At 40.4% G+C, this 22,945-nt stretch overlaps 1 pseudogene; it reads left to right on the plus strand.

Moving 5' to 3' along the window:
- Positions 1-4,709: 4,709 nt before the first annotated feature.
- Positions 4,710-6,376, plus strand: LOC136403294 (ubiquitin-ribosomal protein eS31 fusion protein-like; annotated as a pseudogene).
- Positions 6,377-22,945: the final 16,569 nt, after the last annotated feature.

Genomic DNA, 22,945 nt, shown 5'->3' on the forward strand with positions numbered 1-22,945 from the left:
ACATTAGACCCCTGGGGCTCTGCCTAAAACCATCTGCTGGGGCTTCAAGAACTAACCTGTGTTTACTGCTTAATTTACACCTGACTCTTATTTTACTAAACCTCGAGGAAAGCAAATTAGCTATTACCCAAGGAACTGTTTGGCCATCTCTTTTTCAGCTCTACTTTCAAAAGCCTGGGGACACAAAGAAAAAAGTTCTAGAATTCTCCGGCAGTTTACTGTTTACCCTTAACCTTTTCACACTTAGCCAAATCCTCACATGAGGATTCAATAAAGGGCCATTTATCCACAGCTTGACTTTCAGAAGTGTCCTAAATTTTGGCAGTAGCCAGAAGCAAATTTGTCCAAGAGAACAGGATGAGGATTCATCTTCAATGTCAGCGCTGACTGACCTCTGCTGAACCTCAGGTACTAGCGAAAGCTGAGAGCGAATGGAGGGGTCTCACGATGAGAGACCGGGAAAGGTGCAGATGGCCCCAGTCTGTAGTCAGTCCAAAAGGAAGCACATAAATGGCACTTGTGTTTTAAGGACCAAAGCTATTCGTTTTTTGGAAGGATAAAAATGTGAACAAAAGTAGTTGAGTGCTTAGTAACAGTTTATTCTAAAAATACTCAAAGCAAAAGAAAAAAGTATGTTGTTAGTAGCTGTGTCTGCTGCTTGTAAAAATTGGAGAGCATTACACTAAGTGAAATAATCCAGCCAGAAAAAGAGAAGTACCATGTGATTTCACTTGTATGTGGAATGTAATGCACAAAATAAACTGACAAGCATAAGGCAGACATATTCATAGGTGAAGGACAGACTGACAGCTGTCTGAGGGGAGGGAGGTTAGGGGTTGCATGAAAATCATGAAAGCAAAAAAAATAAAAATAAGCATAAATAAGCAAAAAAAATAAAAAACCCTCATAGACACAGACAATGATAAAGCATGGTGATTTCCAGATGAAAAGGTGGCTGGTGAGATGCAGAAAGGCTAAAGGGGGGTACATGGCAATGGAAGGGGACTTGATTTGGGGTGGTGAACACACAGTACAACACACAGATGACTGTTTCAGAACGAAAATAAAACCGTTTTTTAAAAACTAAAAATAAAAGACTTTTTTATGTGTGTCTACACAGAACTCAGGAAACCCTCATTTGTAACAGTTTATCTGGTACTAGTGTTAACGAGAAAATCAGTACATCTCTCTGTTTTTGTTTTCTCTTATAAAATGTAGACTGGACTACGAGCTGATCTTTAAGGTTCTCGTAGCCCCAACCTTTTAGGTTAAGAAAAACTTGACTTTTCTCTTTCTTTCAGCTTTGTGCTCACTGACTCAAAAATTCAGTTGATGCAAAAGCTAAATCAACGCTGTTCTTTGGAACAAGGGCTAATACAGCAGGTGACCTTACAAAACACTCAGAGAAAAGATGGACTGCTCAGAAAACCAGAACCCATTTAGGGAGCTGAAGCCCAATTTAGGAAGGACACAAGTCCAGAAAGAGCCAGAAGCAGCAACTTCCAGACTTAATCTACAAATTCATAACTAGGAAGATACGCACAAGCCAAAGCAGGTTGGGACGAAAGGGCAGGGATGGAAGAGGTGACGCATGGGGGCTGAACCTGGCCAAGGGGGGAGGGTGCGACATACTCCATGGCTTTCTTTGCTTTTACCTGGCCAACTGTGATGGAGTATATTTTCCAAAGGTGGCTATAAGAGTATCTTCTATTTCTAAGCTTTTCTTCAAATGTGGTCATCCTCATCAAGAAGTGGATAATACTTCCTCTTCTATTGAATCTGGGAAAATTTGTGACTTACTTATAATCGACAGAACATAATAGAATGACACTGAGTAATTTCTGAGACTATGTCATTATATGGTCAGTAGTCACGGCCGTTTTGGCCATGACAATGCAGGTTCTCATTGGATTCAGGCAGATGGTAAAGAAACAGTGGAGCCAAAAACATGGTGGGCCATTCCTTTATTAAAGTCTTGCACCAGCCAATGAGCAACACACAAGGAAAACACTTCCCTTCACTCATTCAGAGCTCCCAAAGCCCTGACACATTCTCCGGTTACACAATCAGGAGAATCTTCTCTGGTTTCTCCAAGAATCAAAGGCCCCACAAACCTTAGTAGGGCTCCCAAATCCCTCAGCTCTGGTTCCCCATCTGCACACCTTCTCTCTCTCTGCACGAACTGGCTTCTTCTGCAGTCCTCTGCATTACCTCTGCTCTCACTCTGCAAATATGGCTTCTTATTGCCTCTTCTCCTTCTTCTCTTCTTTTCAAAACTTTCTGGTGCGAAAACCTATCCTTCAGCAAACATTAGCAAAACAATGGCCCTTCCCAAGCAGGAAGGTAATTTGCAATTTCACAGACTACATATACCTGGCGCTGCTGAGCCCCCAATGCAAACTATAAGCAAACAAACAAAAATCGTATTTTACAAACTTATTTGACCAACAGTCATGAACACTGATGTTTCTCGCTCACTGGAACACAGAAGTTAGAATTCTGAGCACCACATGAGCTGTTCAACTACACTGAAACTCCTGTGTGGTGCAAAGCCCAAACTAGCCAACATGGAAAGATCCATGGAGAAACATGAGACCATGTCATGAGAAGAAGCTGTCCGGTCATCCCACAGTTGCTCCAGCCCCTTCCCTGTTCACAGCTCCAACCACTGTGTGGCTGCAAAAGCACGAGAGACCCCATGGCAGCAGCACCCAGACAAGTTGCTTCTGAATTCCCAACTCACTAAAGTATGGGAGAGTGACTTAACACAAAGGTTTGGGGTGATCTATTATGAGGCCAAAGGCATCTCATAACATTATCCTTTATTCCTCTGTTCACTCCCCTGTTCTGCTTTCAGTTTGTGTCCTTAAATTTGGTTCACAGAGTCCATTCTATTTCTTCAGTGTGGTCAGGCCAGTAGCCACAGCCACCATCACAACCGCCTGGCCCATGCAGGTTTGCATTTGATTCGAACAGATGGTAACGAAACAACGGAGCCAAGAACTGGTGAGCCATTACATTTAATCCTAGCTTGCACCCAGCGGGCGAGAAATACACACAGTGGGAAAACACTTCCCTTTCTATTCAGGGCTCCCAAAGCCACTGACTCATCCGAGTTTCCTAGAATCAAAGGTTTCTACCTCACCAGCTTTATTCACCTCTGTTCTCCATCTCTTTCCCTCTGCACAAACTCTGCACAAACTAGCTTCTTCTTCAGCACTCCACATCTTGGCTGCATCTCCTCTGCAGTGCTAATTTCAGGAACCAAGAGAGTGTGAGCCCCCAGTCTGCCCCATTTTATAGTGTAGAAATCAAAACCTTTAAGCCAATATACAAATAAGGAAGTCTCTGATACACAGCCACTTATCTGAGGCATAAAAGGGATTCCTCATCCCCTATCATGCAACAGTCAAGGGTGTCCGGAAAAGTTTAGTTTTGAAAAGATCTTAGTATTAAAAGGGCGGGAAAGGCTTAGTCTTAAAACTAAGCCTTAGGCTATATTGATTTTGCCAGCTTACAGCCTGTCTTCCACACGCAATGCAAACTATAAGCGAGCAAACATATATATCATATTTACAAACTTATTTGACTGACAAGTTGCCCACATTACAGTGTAAACTGAGGCATCTAGAGAAGCTGATCACAAAGTCTGAGTGTTATTTTCTGCTCTCTCCATCAAGAAACAAACAACCATAGTATAATCATTTATCTTCTTGTTTATATGCAAATATTTTTAAAAAGTGAGCTGCCCTGGTTTTTGGCCCTGGCCGGTTGGCTCAGCGGTGGAGCGTCGGCCTGGCATGCGGGGGACCCGGGTTTAATTCCCGGCCAGGGCACATGGGAGAAGCGCCCATTTGCTTTTCCACCCCCCCCCCCTCCTTCCTCTCTGTCTCTCTCTTCCCCTCCCGCAGCCAAGGCTCCATTGGAGCAAAGATGGCCCGGGCGCTGGGGATGGCTCCTTGGCCTCTGCCCCAGACGCTAGAGTGGCTCTGGTCGCGGCAGAGCGATGCCCCGGAGGGACAGAGCATCGCCCCCTGGTGGGCGTGCCAGGTGGATCCCGGTCGGGTGCATGCGGGAGTCTGTCTGACGGTCTCTCCCCGTTTCCAGCTTCAGAAAAATACAAAAAAAAAAAAAAAGTGAGCTGCCCTGGTTTTTTAAAACTATCCATATTATCCCAAAACAATTCAAAATTCAAAACAGGTAATAAAATAGTGATTCATTAGTCTCAAATATCTCTCCTCCCCAAATCCACTGAACCAATAATATTTTACTCAGTTTTTCTTTTGGAGAAGGAATAGTTCCTCTTATTCCATCTTTTCCTTTTTTATTAACTTGAATATTAAACACAATTGTCAGTTTGATAATTGCTCTTTATTCACTAATTAAATAAAAATTAGTGGCTCATCAGTCTAGGATAAATGCAGAAGAGAAAGGATCAAATTTATAACATTATGGTAAATATAGGTAGTTGAGTGTGGATGTGTTTACCAAATCTCTGAATACAGATGGATGACCGTTAAGCCAATTTTAATATGGAGAAAGTGTTGCTTATCTTAATTGTTCTTAGAAAAGTGACTGCATGTGTTTAATAAGCAGGGAGAATTTACAGCATGCTCTTCTTTCTAACTTTTCTGACCCCATTTTTAGTAAAATCCACTGAAATTATAGGAACTTTTTCAATCACTATTGGCGGTAGAACCTCAACCAAGATGTATGTTTTTGTGAACACCATTACGGTGAAGACCATCACTCTTGAGGCTTGTAAGGCAGGAGCCACTGACATCGTGACCATTCACATGCAGGTTCTCATTAAATTTGGGCAGATGGTAAAGAAACGGCAGAGTCAGAGGATGGTGGGCCATTCTGTGTATTGGCGTCTCACCAAGACAGGCAAGCCACAAGAAAAGCCAAGGGAAAAGCAGAAAACCTGTTTTTCCCATGGAGGGCAAGGGATCAGGGAGGGGAGGAAGAAGGAATCCTACTGCACCTCTCAGTGGTGGTGAAAATATCTCTCTTCCAGTAAACGTTGGCAAGACAATGGCCCCTCCCAATCAGGGAAGGAACCTGCAACCTCACAGACCACTGTATCTGGCTGCCCAGCCCCCAGTGCAAACTATAAGCAAGTAAACATATACAACATATTTACAAACTTATTTGACCAACACTCCACTCCTTTGCTTGCTTTACAATCTGCACCACAGGTATCTTTCACGATGTTCACTGTGCGAGGAGTGAGGTCATTACAGAAACAGAAACAGTACAAACTACAGCAATAGAATTACCAAATCATAAGCTATGCGTGAAACGACAGAGCTGTCAGCGGCACCAAGAGAGCAAATTTTTTCCATCTGGCAGAATATAGGCCAGAGTTTTGTCTGCAGACAGCATCGTTGCTGGTACCAGAGGCCGCCCTGAGCGGGCATACCAAACCTTATTGGCCAATACACCAGCATCTGCTGGTTCTATGTAGTAAAATAGGAGAACTCATTATTGGCCATAAAGAAATTACAAAATTTCTTTATGGCCCTCCCAATCAGGAGGAAACCTGCAACCTCACTATATCTGGCTGCCCAGCTCCCAATGCAAACTCTAAGCAAGCAAACATATACATCATATTTACAAACTTATTTGACCAACAAGGCTGAACACTCAGAAACAATGAAAAATGTCAAGGCCATGACGCTGGATAGAGACAGAATTCCTCCTGATCAGCAATGACAGAGCTGTGCTAGCCAGCAACTGGAAGATGGATGTAGTTTGTCTGACTACAACATTCAAAAGGAGTCACCTGACCAGGAGGTGGCACAGTGGATAGAGCATCAGACTGGGATGCGAAGGACCTAGGTTTGAGACCCCAAGGTCGCCAGCTTGAGCACAGGCTCATCTGGCTTGAGCAAAGCTCACCAGCTTGGACCCAAGGTCACTGGCTTGAGCAAGGTGTTACTCGGTTTGCTATAGCCCTGTGGTCAAGGCACATATGAGAAAGCAATCAATGAATACCTAAGGTGTCTCAACGAAAAACTAATGATTGATACTTCTCATCTCTCTCCGTTCCTGTCTGTCCCTATCTATCTCTCTCTCTCTGACTCTGTAAAAAAAAAAAAAAAAAGAGTCCACTCCACTTCATCTTGTGTTGAGACTTAGTGGTGATGCAAAGAGTCTCACATCACTCTCACAAAGAAGAAGCATAAGAGAACGAGGGGTAGGATGGCCGTCCTGAAATACCACAAAGTGGAGGAGAATGGAAAATCAGTTTCCTTCATTGGAGTGCCCTTCAGATGAACATGGTGCTGCAGTTTTTACAGCAGGCCACTTTGACAGACATTACTGAGACAAATGTCTGACCTGTTGCTTCAACAAACAGGAAGACAAGTAATTGTATATGTGTTAGCAAAAGATATGAACTAATAAAAAAAAATTATGGGAAGAAAAATATCATACTATTTACCATATTTTTCACTCCATAAGACGTACCTGACCATAAGACACACCTAGGGTTTTAAGGAGGAAAATAAGAAAAAAATATTCTGAACCAAATGGTGTGTTAAAATATTTAATAAAATAATGTATTTTTTGTTCCACAAGACACACAGGCATTTTTCCCTCCACTTTGGGGGGAAAATAGTGCATCTTATGAAGTGAAAAATACGATAAATCATGACCCATTAGCTCTTTATAATTCACGGAAGTATGGTCATTTGATGTAGTTTCTTCCAGCATCAATGTTGGTCAAATAAGTTTGTAAAATATAATTTTTGTTTTCTCGCTTATAGTTTGCATTGGGGGCTGAGCAATAGCCAGGTATTGGTATTTCACAAGTATTGGTCTGTGAAATTGCAAATTACCTTCCTGCTTAGGAAGGACCATTGTTTTGCTAATGTTTGCTGGAGGAAAGGTTTTTCACACCAGAAAGTTTTGAAAAGGAGTAGAAGGAGAGGAGGCAGAAAGAAGCCATATTTGCAGAAGGAGGGAAGGTGTGCAGATGGGGAGCCAGAGGTAGGGGGCTTTGTGAGCTCCTCTGAGAGTGGTGGGCCTTTGACTCTAGGAGAAACCAGAGAAGATTCTCCTGGTTGTGGAATCAGAGAAGTGTCAGGGCTTTCACTCATTTTCAGAGAATGAGTGAAAGGGAAGTGTTTACCCTGTGTGTGTCTCATTGCCAGGTGTCAGATGTTAATAAAGAAATGGCCCACCATTTTTTGGCTCCACTCTTTCTTTACCATGTGCCCAAATTCAATGAGAACCTGCAAGTGAATGGCCATGATGGCCATGATTACTGGTCACACAATCAAAAAATTCTCACCCTTCAAAAAAAAAAGTTCATTTATTTAAGGCCAGGGTCCACCACCAAGTCTCTCACTAGCCCTTGAGCAAACACACAGGCCTCCCAAAGCCACTGACACATTCTCTGTTCCACAATGTAAAGCCAGTAGCCACAGCCACCATCACAGCCACCTAGCCCATCCAGGTTCACATTTGATTTGGACAAACAGTAATGAAACAATGGAGCCAAGAATTGGTGGACCATTAGCTTTAATCCTAGCTTGCACCTGGCAGGCAAGAAATACACACAGTGGGAAAACACTTCCCTTTTCATTCAGTGCTCCCAAAGCCACTGACTTATCCGAGTTTCCTAGAAGCAAAGGTTCCTACCTCACCAGCTTTATTCACTTCTGTTCCCCATCTCCTTCTCTCTTCACAAACTCTGCACAAACTGGCTTCTCCTTCAGCACTCTGCCATCTTGGCTGCTTCTCCTCTCCTCCACGTGGCATTTTTCTGCTTTCCTACTCTACTGCTAATCTCAGGAACCAAGAGAGAGCAAGCTCCTGGTCTGCCTTATTTTATAGTGTAGAAATAAATACCTTTAATCCAATATACAAACAAGAAAGTCTCTGATACAAAGTCACTTAGGGCGGGAAAGACTTAGTCTTAAAACTAAGCCTTAGGGTATAACAACCCTGCCTGCTTACAACCTGTCCCCCACACCCAATGCAAACTATAAGCAAGCAAACCTATATTTCATTATTTATAAACTTGTTTGACCAACACACAACTCGGAGAATTTTCTCCAGTTTCTCCAAGAATCAAAGGCCCCACCAGTCTCAGCAGAGCTCGCAAAGCCCCTCAGCTCTGGTCCCCCATCTGCACACCTTCTCTTTCCCTGCCAACATGGCTTCTTCCTCAGCACTCTGTATCCTCTCCCTCCTTCTGCTCCTCTCTACAAACATGGCTTCTTTCTGCCTCTTCTCCTTCTTCTCTCCCTTTTCAAAACTTTTTGGCAGGAAAACCTCTCCTCCAGCAAACACTAGCAAAACAGTGGCTCTTCCCAAGCAGGAAAGATAGGAAAGATATTTGCTATTTCACAGACCACGTATACCTGGCGCTGCCCAGCCCTCCATGCAAACCATAAGCAAGCAAACATAAAAATCGTATTTTACAAATTTTTTTGACCAAAAATTTACCTTTGGAATTATTTTTGCTAACACCACATGATGAATTCTGAAGAATGGCTTGAACATATTACTGAATCAGCTTCAATTTAAACATAGATCTACCTCCCATGTGGCCACCATCTCTAAGTTGCTTCTGGAACATAAGGAAGCTGGATGGAAATGGTCAAAATTCCCCAAAAGAACGAATCCTCCTTCTGCCCATATTGCCCTGATGTGCAAAACTCAGCCCCTCCCCCACAGAATGTGAAGTACTTTGGTTATAAAATGACACGCACAAAGGGATTGCTAAGGAAACATTTTCTAATTTTTAGAATTCCTTTTACTTCTATCAAAAGCATCTTTCTACAATAAGAAAAAAAAAGCCAAAGCTATGCATTACTCTACTCAGGATCTTTTTCCCCACAGCCTCAGCATTCGGGGCTGGAGATACTATTTACGGAATGAAGCTGAGGAAATGAGCCAACGTGAATTTCAGGCTTGCCAGAGCTTGCAATCTTAATGCAAATTCAACAATTAGCAATGCCTCAGCTGTGGAATCTGGGAAGTATTTCACACATCAGATGGTGAGGGCGGCTGCTTGGGAAAATCGCTTCCATTTGAAGGCTGTCACCCTGTCATCACCTAACTCCGCTCATAACCTTGAAAGGAGACCGGGACCCTACGGGCTATGAATTCACAGAGATGACTCCGGAAAGTTACCTTCCTTATTAAGCCAAACTAGAACCATAAGTGGATAAAAAGCCTAAGTAGGACAAGAGTTTCAAAATAGGATGTAAGAAACAAACCATATCATCAGCTTCCAAAACCGCCTAGGTTAGTGAAGATCATTAAACACCAAGAACATTCAATAAAATTGAGATACTTAAAAGAAGAAACAGTCCTAACGTGTCCTTGTCAACTGGACCTACATATATGGCAGGTAATGAGCGTTTTTGTTTGTTACTTACGGAGTTTGAAGCAGGTAGAAAACACACACATTACACCTTGGGGCCATTAACCCCCATGAACATCGGGGTTTCCTTGTCTTCATTTCCCCCATCTTGGGAGTTTTTCTAAAGAGGAGAAAAAATTGTAGGATGTGAATATTTTTACCACCAATTTTATCGAAAAGAATATAATGATATGGCAAGTTGAGGAAAAGGACTTTAAAATTTTAAGGACTTGGCGTGGTAAACATAACTAGTTCTTGTGGGATCCCCTCCATCTTTCCTTCCTATCTCCATTGTCAGTCATTACAGATAATGCAAAGTTTGTGCTCCTCCCCAAAGCTAAGAACCTCACCCCATTGCAACCTCTTAACCACACACACTCGTTATGATCAACGGGGAAGTAAATCTTGCTCTTGTCTTCAGATATTACTCTTCCTGACTGCTTACTCCCTTCAGTCAAAATGCTCCCAATTCAACTAACCTCTTCTGAATACAAATCAAGCAAGATCAATACTTTTTAGTGAAAATGTTCCCCGGGTTTTCTCCGTCAAACATCTGTTCAGCATATATCTTAATTTGGATTCTCCCCAAAGCAAAGCCTGAGAAAAAAATGTATATACAAGTAGTTCATCTGGGAAGTGATCCCAAGAAATGAAGTGTAGTTCCAGGGAAGCCAGATAAGGAAGGGAGGAAAGCAAAAGAAGGGTGATTTAGTGAGCAGGCGACCAGGATGGGTGAGCAGGGCTTCAATCCAGCTGCGGACTGTATGAAATACTGCACTTCCTATCCTAATACTGTCCCACCAAGGAACACTTGCCCTCCAACTCGAGTCCCTCACTGTTTGCAGTTTGCTTCTGGGACTCTCCTTGCCTCCCCAGAGCCTCTGGCCTGCACGGTCCATAAGCAAGGTACAGTACTGTGGCCGGAGAGCTTCTGCCGCAGAAAGACCCAGATGCCTGAGAGAGAGTCCTCAGAATGGTTGGGAAGGGCTCACCAGGACAACAGGTGACTTTTAGAGTGGACTGAGGGATACATGCAGGGCTACAGCCATGGTGTCTGTGGTCGCACGTGCGCAAATCCCAAATGTTCAGCTATGATGGCAGAAGTTAGTTGTGTTTACCAAATGAATATTTAAATATTCTCTCTCTCTTTTATGCTCTAAGTAAATTATGGTCCCCATTTGTATCTTTTCTCAGATGCAACCTTTAACTCAATCATTCATTTACACATTTTTAATCTGCACAAAAGGCTTCCTGTCTCCATTCTACAAACGCTTGCTTTGAACCAGTTATCTGGGCGCTCTCATCTCTCTCCTGCACTGTCAAGGCAATTTCCTTCAAGTGAGAGAAGAGCTTTGGCTCATGGCCTTTGCCTTTGAACCCCAGAAAAAGGAACCGGAATATCTTTCCCAACCACAGGGCAATACCAAGAGTATTTCTTCAGAAGTTTAATAAATGTTTAATTATTGCAGATTTACATCATCTTCTTTGTCATCTATTTATGTAAGTAAAAATAAATGTGCTCCCTTTATAAATTTTTTTTAATTTATTGATTGATTTTAGAGAGAGGAAGGAGGAGAGAGAGAGAGAATGACAAAAACATTGATGTGTTCCTGTGTGTGCCCTGACTAGGGATCACACCTGCAACCCTCGTGTTTCCTTGATGATTGCTCTAACCAATCCAGTCAGTGAAAATGTGTTCTTTTATAGATTAGCCTGTTATTCATCAGCAAATAGAAGGGTAGGAAATTTTTATCACAGCAAATTTCATTGGCCTTATATTTAAATCACAACTGCCATTCCATGAATGAGCTCGTAGTAAAGCCCATTCAGAACTAGATAAGTATTATAAAAAATCAAACATGTACCCATACATATAAGCTACCATCTAGCAATTTAGTTCTTCTTTCATATTAGGTATGCCCTATTGGCTTTTCTTTTCCTCACCACCCTTCTTCTTATAACCCAGGATGATTTATTAACCATAGCTTTTGGGGACTGTACCACTACCTCAATTCTCAAAAAATTTTCCCACTCTGACAGTGACTTTTCCAGTGGAACTATTATATCTAAGAATTTCTGGGTAAAGACATGTATGTCTGGGATTTGAGACATAATCAACTTCTGACATGGCCAAAGTTCTACATTTTCTTAGAGTTTGGAGGGACAGACTACAGGCCAAGGCTGGGAGTACACTGTAGATTCTCCTGTTTGGACTCATATTTACACTGAACCTGTTTTCAGATCCCTGGCAATCAAAAAAAAAAAAAAAAAAAAAAAGTAACCCCTGAATAGGTCTCAGAGAGACATCACTCATTTTTTTGTGCAGGACTCAACCTCCTATGAAGGTTTAACGAGAGCTCACTCAATATACAGTGAGCCTGGCATCTGTTACGGAATAGAACTCAGGAAAAGCAGCAGGATACCTTGTGTGGAGAATGTATATCCGGACTTTTTTTTTAACAGACAAGGATGACCTTATAGAGAAGGAGGGAAGACAGGAATATCAACAAAAAGACTAGTGCAGCAAATACAGATCCATCGCATACTGCCTGGCTATTGTACTAGTCTCCAAGTGTCCTCCCAAAGGAAAGCGCCACAGGGATCATTTATGTGCCTACTGAAAGCAATCTTCTGAGCATAAACGGCTCAAGGATTATCACTTCTTTCTCCTCCATCACCACATGGCTCCCAGAGGTCATACAATAACCAGCATCTTTTCATCCTACAAACTAAGCCAAGGTTGAGATACGAGCCTATTAAAATCCAGTTTTTAGAAAAAGAATTTTATTTTACCAATGATATAATTTATTAATTGATGACTGCATCTTAAAACCTTCAGGGGAAAACAAAGAGAACTTCAAATTCTTTCTCTTGAAAGTTACAGCTTTAATTTAGGGATTCCAAATGGGCTGTATGGTAAGGATTAAATTCAAATGCTTTCATCACCAATGGATGAAAGAAATTTTACCCAGTGTTGTTCCACAATTGCCACCGGTAATTCTTCTATCCTGACCAAATTGGCCATCAACTTAAATTAGATTAACTCATGGGACCCTTGACAATCACAGTCAACAGAAGATATTAGGGAGTTTAGGAAAGAGGTCTATTAATGACAATTAAAGCTGTCAGCCTTCCAGGGCTTCAGTTACTTCAATCCCTCCTGGACAGTTGTTTGACTGTTGTAAACAGAGAGGTCTGACTGACGCAGTCTGAGCCCTGGGGTTGGCTCTGTTCACCTTCACGTTCAGGTGGCATCAGCTGTTCCTCTGAATAAGTGGCTTCAAAAATCGCTTCCTGTACAACTCCTTAGGTCCTCTTAAAAATCCAAAGGTTTTCCCGAGAAGAACCCAGTTGGTCCTTTCCAGAAAAATCAGCAGAGGTCCTCATTAGTGACTAGCTTCCACTTTTTTTTTTTAAAACTAAAGTTTATTCTCTCAACAATCTGTTATGAAGATACTATTATTATATTGTTTAATAGTGAGGAAGTGAGGAGGCATGCAGCTTTGAAGGGTTAAGAAATTTTGTATAAATGTGATGAGCTGGGATTTGAAACCAACTTTCTATAATTTCATAGCTATGTTCTTTTCTTTTTTTTTATAATTTTATTTTTTTAATGGGGTGACATCAATAAATCAGGATACATATATTCAAAGATAACATGTCCAGGTTATCTTGTCGTTCAATTATGTTGCATACCCATCACCCAAAGTCAGATTGTCCTCTGTCACCTTCTATCTAGTTTTCTTTGTGCCCCTCCTCCTCCCCCTTTCCCTTTCCCTCTCCCCCCTCCCCCCGTAACCACCACACTCTTATCAATGTCTCTTAGTCTCACTTTTATGTCCCACCTACGTATGGAATAATGCAGTTCCTGGTTTTTTCTGATTTACTTATTTAACTTCGTATAATGTTATCAAGATCCCACCATTTTGCTGTAAATGATCCGATGTCATCATTTCTTATGGCTGAGTAGTATTCCATAGTGTATATGTGCCACATCTTCTTTATCCAGTCATCTATTGATGGGCTTTTTGGTTGTTTCCATGTCCTGGCCACTGTGAACAATGCTGCAATGAACATGGGGCTGCATGTATCTTTACATATCAATGTTTCTGAGTTTCTGGGGTATATACCCAGTAGAGGGATTGCTGGGTCATAAGGTAGTTCTATTTTCAGTTCTTTGAGGAACCACCATACTTTCTTCCATAATGGTTGTACTACTTTACATTCCCACCAACAGTGAATGAAGGTTCCTTTTTCTCCACAGCCTCTCCAACATTTGCTATTACCTGTCTTGTTAATAATTAGCTTCCACTTTTTGTGTGACATCTCTCAGAAGTGCTTGTTGACAGGTGCTTTCAGTCCGACGCAGAGCACAGTGCTGTCCACCTACGGTATGCCTGAAACTAGGCTATCAAAAGTCTTTGATTATCTGTGACCTTTGATATAGTATTTCTACTTCCAGGGATTTATTCTGATGAAACAATCAGATATTTGCACAAAGATGTATGAACAAGCGTGTTGGCTGCATGTGGGCAAACTTAAAGCAAGTTTGTTTTGGCTATTTTTCCTGCCTCATTTTCTTTAACCCTCCCCATATGCCAGACCACCTTTCCTACCTTGGAAACCTCTTCTGTGCCACTCTCTTCCAGGCATTTACCTGAGAGCTGTGCCCCTGGGCCCGTTCTCTGCCAGTCCCTTAGATTCATGATCTCTCCAGCTAATATATGTATATGGGGTTAACAATGAGTAATTTAATCTTCTACTATGTAATATTTTCTATTTTAACGTGAGACTTTTCTTAAGACTGTTTTTAACCAGAAATTGGATTATAATGGGAATTTTAGGTTCCACATAATCCAGTAGTTGCTTTTATTGTTTAAAATCTTTTAAATAAAAACATTTTTAGTGTGTGTGTATATATCTTTGTTTAGCCATTATGTTTCATTATGAAAAGATACTCATGCTTGTTGTAGAAAGTGTGGGAATTAAAAAAGTGAAAGGAAGACAAAATTTATTCATATTGCCACTGTAAAAATGTGACATTTTTAATATCCTGTTGTGTTTCTCTCCAGGCATAGTAATATGCACAAATTTTCCTTTTTTCTGGGTCATGATTACAGTGTGTCTACAATTTTGCATTCTTTTTTTCAGTTTGCATTTTATTGAAAAAAAATTCAGATTGGTTTTATCCCGAAAGGTCAACAATAGGATCAGACTTTACAGTAGTTGACCCTTTTTTTTTTTTTCTATTTTTCTAAGTGAAAGGAAGGAAGATAAAAAGACAGACTCCTGCATGCAACCTAACCAGGATCCACCCAGCAACCCCAATCAGGAGCCATGTTTACAATCAAGCCAATTTTAACGCTTAAGGCAGAGGCTCCACAAAGTCATCCTCAGCTCCCAGGGCCGACTGCTTGAACCAATTAAGCCATGGCTATGGGGGAAGAAGAGAGAGAGAGAGAGAGAGAGAGAAGAGAGAGGGGAAGCAGTAGAGAAACAGATGGTCATTTCTCCTATGTGCCCTGACCAAGAATCAAACCCAGGACATCCACACATGGGGCCAACACACTACTCCTGAGCCAACCAGCCAAAGCCAGCTTGTTTAATCTGCATTTCCCTGATGACGTATGGTATGCAGCATCTTTTTACATCCTTATTTGTTATCTGTGTATTTTCATCAGTGAGGTGTCTATTAAAGTCTTTCATCAATTTTTAATTGGTTTTTCTCTTACAATTGAGTATTAAAAGTTCTTTGTATATGTTGAACAGCAGTACTTTATTAGATGTATGTCTTGCAAGCACTTTCCCCTGGTCTGTGGCTTTTTGTTTCATTCATTTAACAATTCTTTTAGCAGAGCAGAAGTTTTTAATTTTAATAAAGTCCAGTTTATCTGTTATTTCTTTTGTGGATTATGCCTTCGATGTTTTAACTAAAAAAAAATCACTATAATAAAGTCTTAAGTAGGGTTTCTCCTGTTATCTTCTAGGACAGTTGTTCTCAAACTTTTTGAAGTCAGAGCACATTTAAAATCCTAAAAATAATTGTAGGCACACTATATACAAATTTCTGGGAAATATGTTATAATAATTAAGTCAAATATTAAAGAAAAAAATATAAAATCCAAGTGTGCTTTTATAATAAACAAAATAAATACGACAAAATTAAATTTATTCTGACATTAAAAACATTTTTATGTTACATTGAGTTATGCTTTTTAGAATTTGTAAAAAAGAGGGATTAAAAAATTAAAAAACGACAAAAAAGTTATACATTCTTAGTAAGATTTAGTAAATTCATCAGGTTACGATGTGAATGTGTTAAGTTTTTCCATTCTTGTGTTTATGAGAGACATGACCCTGATGTGTCCTAGCAATTTCTTCAATGTTTGGGCCTATATTTGAAAGGCAAACTCTCATTTTCTCATCAATACATTGAAGAATTCCTCTCTTTTTACTCGTAATTATGTTGAGTGCAGAAAACCCCCACCATACATATCATCTTAGCTTTACACCAAACAAAGGTTAGAGGCAACTTGACTCCAGTCTTTCCGGAGAACATGGGGGTTAGTGTAAACAATCTAGCACCACAGCTTTACAACCTGTTGCAACCTAATCAAGCAAGTGAGGTGGGGGGTTGGGCAGACTGTCAGCTTATAGCCAATTCCCCATACCTCTGTCCTCCAAAAATCTAAACTCCAAATACCCTGCTGGTTATTTGGTCCCCAACAGGCACATATTTCTCTGGAATACCATAGGGCTCACCTGTAAATCTTCTAGGGCTCACTAGGTGTGCACTTGAGAACCACTGTCCTAGGAGTTCTAGTTTGTGTTCTACATTTAAGTTCAGGATCCATTTTGAGTTAAATTTTAGAACAGGCATAATGTTTATCCCTAGATTTTTAAAAAAATGTGGATGTGTTTCTAAAACTATTTGTTGACAATACAAGTGCTCCGCTGACTACATTTATGTGGGCTCTCTATTCTGTTCTATTGATCTATTCTTTTGTCAATACCACACTGTCTTGATGACTATCTCTTTAAATTAAGTCTTGAAGTCATATAGTGTTAGTCCTGCAACTTAGATGTTCTCCTTCATTATTGTATTGACTATTCTGGGTCTTCTGCCTCTCCATATAAAGTTTAGAATTAGTTTTTCAATATTTATAAATCAACTTTCTGGGGTTTTAAGTAAGATTGACTCCATAAATCAAATTTAGAAGAATTATTATCTTGAAAATGTTGTCTTCTTATCCATGAACATGTAAAAATCTCTTCATTTATTTAGTTCTTTGATGTCATTTATCCACAACCCCTTTTACCTGCAAAAATATGAAGATAAAAGCAAGTATGATGTTTGTATAAACTTGAACTATCTTTTCAACACATACCTTTTCATTTCAAAGGGAAAAATAGTAAGTTTATAGTGGCAGACATCACCTTAACCAAGTGATCAGAGTTAAAGTCCCCAGTAGTGAGACGTAGCAACATCATGCACCCCCTGGATGAGATACACTCGGAAGAACTCAATATCACAATTGTGATATTCTTGCCAAATGTGCATAATCTGAATTTGATCATGAAGAAATGTAGACAACCTCAAACTGTGGTATATTATATAAAACAACTGACTGATATTCTACAAAAATGTGAAAGATAAAGACTGAGAAATTGTCCCAGGTTAAAGAAGACTAAAGAGTCTGAAAAATTAAGGGCAATGTATAATCCTGGATCAGAAAAAGGATATTAGTGAGACAACTAGAAAAAATTTTAATTAGGTCTGTAGATTAGTTAATAGTACTCTATGTCAATTTTCTGCCTTTGAACATTATACTAAGATTATGTAAAATATTGACATTTGGGGAAGCTGGGTAAAAGGTACTCTGAAATTCTTCATACTATTTCACATATATCAAAAATTTATTTCACATAAACAGTTAAAATTTTTAAATAAAAAAAATCTAAAGTTTTAGATATTAAATTTCAGGGTACCTCTGTGAACATTTATGCATAAAGTTCAATAAAGGAAATAAAGATGGCAAAGTTGCCTGCATTTAATTTAGATTAGTGAGTAACTTGAGCATTTTGACATTTTAATTAAGAGAGAACGAGGTACAGAGAGGTATAAAGACAGGTAATAAAAGACATCTTAAGTTTGTACGCCTGCATTGACAAAGCATTTCAAAGGGAACCAAGGCTTCATCTTAGAGCATACTAAGGAGGTGCTGACCTTGTGACAGCTGTGTCTGTGCCACCAGAGTCAAAGGCAGGCTTTCCTCCAATTGGTAGGGTCAGGCTGCTAATGAGACAAAGGTCACGGATCTGCTCTCAGGGGTTGTGGCTGTCACACCATCTCTTGGCATTTCAGTCATCACACAGGAGCCAGGTGTGAAAACTGGACTGCACCAGCAGAAGGCCAGCTCTCATGTAGGGAGATAATTAAAATGTACACCTTCCTGAGGCTACCTTTAAAGATAATGGGCACACTTGAATAGAACCCTTGTCTCTCAGGTATACTTCTAAGAATAACAGCACCGGAAAAAGCGTTCCTTATTGGGTTTACTTTTCCCTGTTGAATCTGTAATTTGGAGACTAGGTAAGGTGACACCAATAAGCCTCCAATGCAATTCTCAGACACACAGAAACTCTTAGGAGCCACGTTGCCTCTTCAGCATGAAGATGTGACAGCTTTGAAGCCATGCACTCTGATTTACTATCACACCAAACTACATAAAGAACGAGGTTGCTCACCATGCTCTTTACAGTCAGACATCTTTCAGTTTTCGTGTTCTAAAGATTATGGAGAAGGAGCTTCTTTCAAAATGATTTTGCACCTGAGTTACTTGTGTTTACTAGGAGAATTTCCCTGATGTACTTAGGGTTTGTCTGATGACAGATGACCAACCATGAAACAGAAAAGTCTCAATTCCAAATATCAGTATGCTTTAATGCTAAAAGCAGCTGAAGAATCAGAAGAGGTTTGAACAAATGATTATTTTTGTAATCACAAACAAACAGCAATTTGAAAATAAACATACATGATAATGCAAACATAAAAGTTCATAGGCTTCCATCACTTCCATCTACAGTTAGAAAAATTAAATTTATACTGTGTGAAGTTATCCCCTTGAGATTCTTTAAAATGAGGATTTGGAAACATAAAAAGGGCAGGATAACAGGAAAGTGCCTCTTTGTGGCAAGCTTGCCATCCCTCTGTTTTCTCCACTGAACTATGGATTTTCATGCCCTCCTAGAAGTTACTGGACAAGATGACATTTAGAAACAGGAAAATAAACAAATAAAAAATTCATTGTGCTTCTCCTGATGTCAATGTAGGTAGTAAATCTCAAGAAAATGAGCTACTTCACTAGGTGAGACTTATCAGAAGCTCCTCACGATAACAGAAAATAATAATAAAAAAACCCTAAAAACATCTGCTCCATCTATAATTTGTGAAACCACTGTCCAGTTGTGCTGTGTAAAGCCAAGGGCAGCTACAGAAACCAATATCAAAAAGTCCAACAACTGTGGAATAAAAGGGATGTAAAATCCCTACAGATTCCAGAACCACTGAGTTGTAAATATTCTTAAACCCAGACTTATAAGACGAAGATGCCAGCCCATGTTATACTAAAGTGGATGTGTCATTTTTAGTTGAAGCAATTCACGTTCTGTCGCTCCACCTTGATCTACGTTTCTACATAGGTAAGCTTGAATAGACATCTTTGTGTTCCTTCTTATAGACTTTACTGTCCAAAGAACAGACTAATTTACCTTTCTATCACCCAGTTCCTTTACCAGCTACACCAAATATAAGGAACAAATATCTCAAATTATAATCCTCTCTGTTAGTAATAATAAAAGTTTATCTTATTATACATATACATTTTTCAAGGAAAGGTAGGAGAAAAAATTACCTATAACAAATTGATAAAAAAAATGGCTGTCTCTAAGAAAAACATAAAATATGTTTAAGAAAAAATTATTCAGTCCTGGCCAGTTCACTCAGTAGTGGAGCACTGGTCCGGTATGTGGATGTCCCAGGTTTGATCCCCTGTCAGAGCACACAAGAGAAGCAACAATCTGCTTCTCCTTTCCTCCTCTTCTCCCTTTCTCTCTCTCTTTCCTTCCGGTAGCCATGGCACAATTGGTTTAAGTGCATTGGCCTGGGACATTAAGGATGGCTCTGTGTAGCCTGCCTCAGGTGCTAAAAATAGTTTGGTTGCAAGCATGGCCCTAGATGGGCAGAGCATCAGCCCTAGACAGGGGTTACCAGGTAAATCTCAGTCAGGGTGCATGTGGGAGTCTTTATATCTCCCTCCTCTCACTTAAAAAAATTAATTAAAGAAAAAAAGAAAAACAATTATTTATGACACCTGTTAAAGAACGGTCAGGCAGACTTGATTCCGGTCCCTGCAGTAGGTGTAGGAAACTGCTGCAATGGGCTTTGCAGTATGAGAGAGTGATCGGGTTCAAGTCAGAATATAAGGAAAAGCAGACATTTTTATAACCAAAAGGGCAGCTGGGGGGGGGGGGGCAGTTTATGGAACCACTAAGAAAGTAGGATAGTTCTTGCTGAGCTGACCTAAGAGAATTCGTGCTAAAGGCAGGCCTGGATGATTAGTTATCACCTGGGGGATGATGAAATGAGACCAAGGTGGCCATGGAGACACAGCAAAGGCCTGCAGAGCCATGAATCCACCCTTCGTGTCCTGGATGAGCTTGTTTCTGACCAGCATTCTCAAAACCACGGGCTAGATTTTAAGAAAGGGGATTTCTATTGACTATGAAGTTTAATTTTGTTCTAATTTTTTGTTTTTTTTTTTATCTTATTAGGGAAATCCCTAAAGCTAGCAGTGATATTTCTTCGTGCCCATTATTCATAGATTCTATCCGTAGATATCAATAATACAATTGCTTGGAATGAAAACTTTCTTAAATTTTTATTTTAAATATAGACAATTCTAAGGATTTATTATCTGGCCATTGATGAGTAAAATCGTATATTAATTTCAATAGTTACTCAAATCAATAAGGTTCAACCAAAGATGTGGATGGCAGCCCAATAAAGGGCACAGCTCTCACAAATCCAGAGTGCTCACTCCCAGTTAGTCTAAGAAAGCAGGACCATTGTTGTCATAGACACTAAGAATGGTGTCATGCAATAATGTCTCCCATTTTTTCACAAGAACATAGGTGCTTCCAGCCATTGACCTGCAATCTGTGATGCCAGGCAGGAGTTACTGGGATGAGACTTTTCCAGCACTGATAATACAAAGAAGGTGGGGATGACAAAAGCCCCTCATAGACTGGACCCCTGAGAGCAGGCAAAAAGAACGTTCTTGTGATTTCATGTCTCAGAATCCTGATCTATTCAAATGGCCACCGGATGCACCCTGATATGTGCATCTACAATAGCAAAGGCCACAGAGAATATTCTTCTTGGTCACAGCGCCTGGTTCTCAGGACACAGAACAAAATGAAAAAGAAACTTCACTTGGTGTTTTATAAGATCAACCCATAGCAACATTTGTCTCAATAGATGCCAGTCTAGTGATAACTGAGAACTCACCAATCTGTGAGGCTGCCTCAAAAAACCAGGCTTACACGACCTATTTCTGTGTTCTACCCTATGTTTCTTCCTCTTTATGATAAATAATACAAAAGACAAAGAGAAGAAAACCATGACCATCTCTTGGAGGAAAAGAATCAATAGGCAACAACTATACTCATGACAAATCTTTACTGGAGTCACAAATATTTTCTCCTGCTAAACTAAACTTTAAAAATAACTCTCATCCCTCTCATTCCCACTGGGCCCTCTGCAAGTAGATGTTCAGTAGACTGAAGTAGTAAGAATTCTTATTTTCTGCTGGTGCTGTCAGAGATCCTGGGACCTCTCAGCTGCAGCGGCCGGGGGTGCACAGTGCTCAGCCGGGGAAGCTTCTCCTGTCGGCGATGCCCACTGCGTGCAAGGAAAATTTTTACTCCTACCTTTCTAGGTTCTGTGACTGGTCTAATAATGAAATCAACCTAAGACAGAGTAACAGGAGAAAGAAAAACACTTAATTTTATACATATGGGAACCCCGAAGATAAGAGGCTTCCAGATAGTCAGGCAGTTGGAGCTTACCTACTATTCTGAGCTAAGAAGTGGGTAGGAGGTTCAGACTTCAAAGGGTAGAAAGACAATTCACAGGGCACTGAGAAGAGCAAATGTCTGGTAAACAAATGTTGGCCGTGACAAGCAGAGAAGTCTTTCTGACGTGGAAAGGAGCGCTCTTTGCTGATAGATCTCTTCCTGGTTCAGGCTCTTTATCTAAATTCTTTCAGGCAGTGTAGGGGGAGGTAAAAAAAAAAAAAAAAAAAAAAAAACTTATGCATTAGAAATAATCAGCCTAAACTAATTTTTCTGCCAGAGAGACTCTCTGTGGCAGCCACTTCTGCTCGTCGACAATACAGAGAGAGAGAAGACACACAGTGCTCGCTCCCAAGTGGCTCAGGTTTAGTGCTTCCAAAATCTAATTCAAATATTGTGGAATGAATGAACAATGAATCATTGTAACTCTAATAGTTACTGGAAGGGAATGATTATCCCGTTTGTTAGCACCCTCTGATGTTGGAAACAGAAGGAGAAGTTCACCATTTCTCCAGCTGACTGCTCGTGTGGTGAGGGTATGGACCTACACTGATGAGCATCAGAGCAGGGCCCTGACCCATTCCCAGTGCTGTCTTGCCCAGGTACAACTAAACAATAATAAAGGCTTAAATGGTTCTTTGTTAATGAGTTCAGAAAATTTTCCCAAACCCTGACAGAGTAGGGCAGTGATGGTGATGGGTGGGAACCGATTACTCTACGTATGGGCTCCTCATCCTCTTAAACTCATAAAAGAAAGAGGCTTCTCAGCCTAGTCCTTCCAGAGGTACCCTACATGAATGGGTAGTTTTCTTCTCCAAATCAGTTTCTTCCTTCTCTGTTCCCCCTTGACATTTCACCCCCAGCTAGTGACCTAGCATTACAGTCCCACCCACCCCCCTATTCCAAGATATCCATCCCATAAGCCTCTGACAAATAATTAAGTCCCAGGAATCTGGTCAATTTCTGTTCCTTCCAAATTTCCCAGTCTCAAGCCCTCAGTGAATGCCAAATGTTTTCTTTTTGACACAAGTTCTGCTGGTGTACAAAGTGCAGAGAGGAGTTGCTGGCTTTGCTCTAGGAAATAATGAGCTCTCGGCGCTTGGGTTTAGGTAGGTGGTGGAGTGAGAAAAACAGTAGACTTTTCCCCGAGTTGTAGCAGCTTTCATTCTGAAGTCCATCTGCAACAGCAACAACAACCCCTAGAAAAGGAAATAAAGCTGGTTTAGTTTATTCTACCTGCAGTGCGTATATTTTCCTAGTTACATTAGGAGTCAGTGTTTGTGTTCAACAACCACACTGTGAGAATAAAGAGATGTACAAACACCTATTGATAAATAGCCAGAGAAAAGAGTAACTTCACTTGGTGAGATCAGAATAACCTCATAAACAATATGATATTTAACTTGACATTTGAAGGAAGTTCGCCAG

Source organism: Saccopteryx leptura, chromosome 4, assembly GCF_036850995.1.
Source record: "Saccopteryx leptura isolate mSacLep1 chromosome 4, mSacLep1_pri_phased_curated, whole genome shotgun sequence".
NCBI classification, from domain to species: Eukaryota; Metazoa; Chordata; class Mammalia; order Chiroptera; family Emballonuridae; genus Saccopteryx; species Saccopteryx leptura.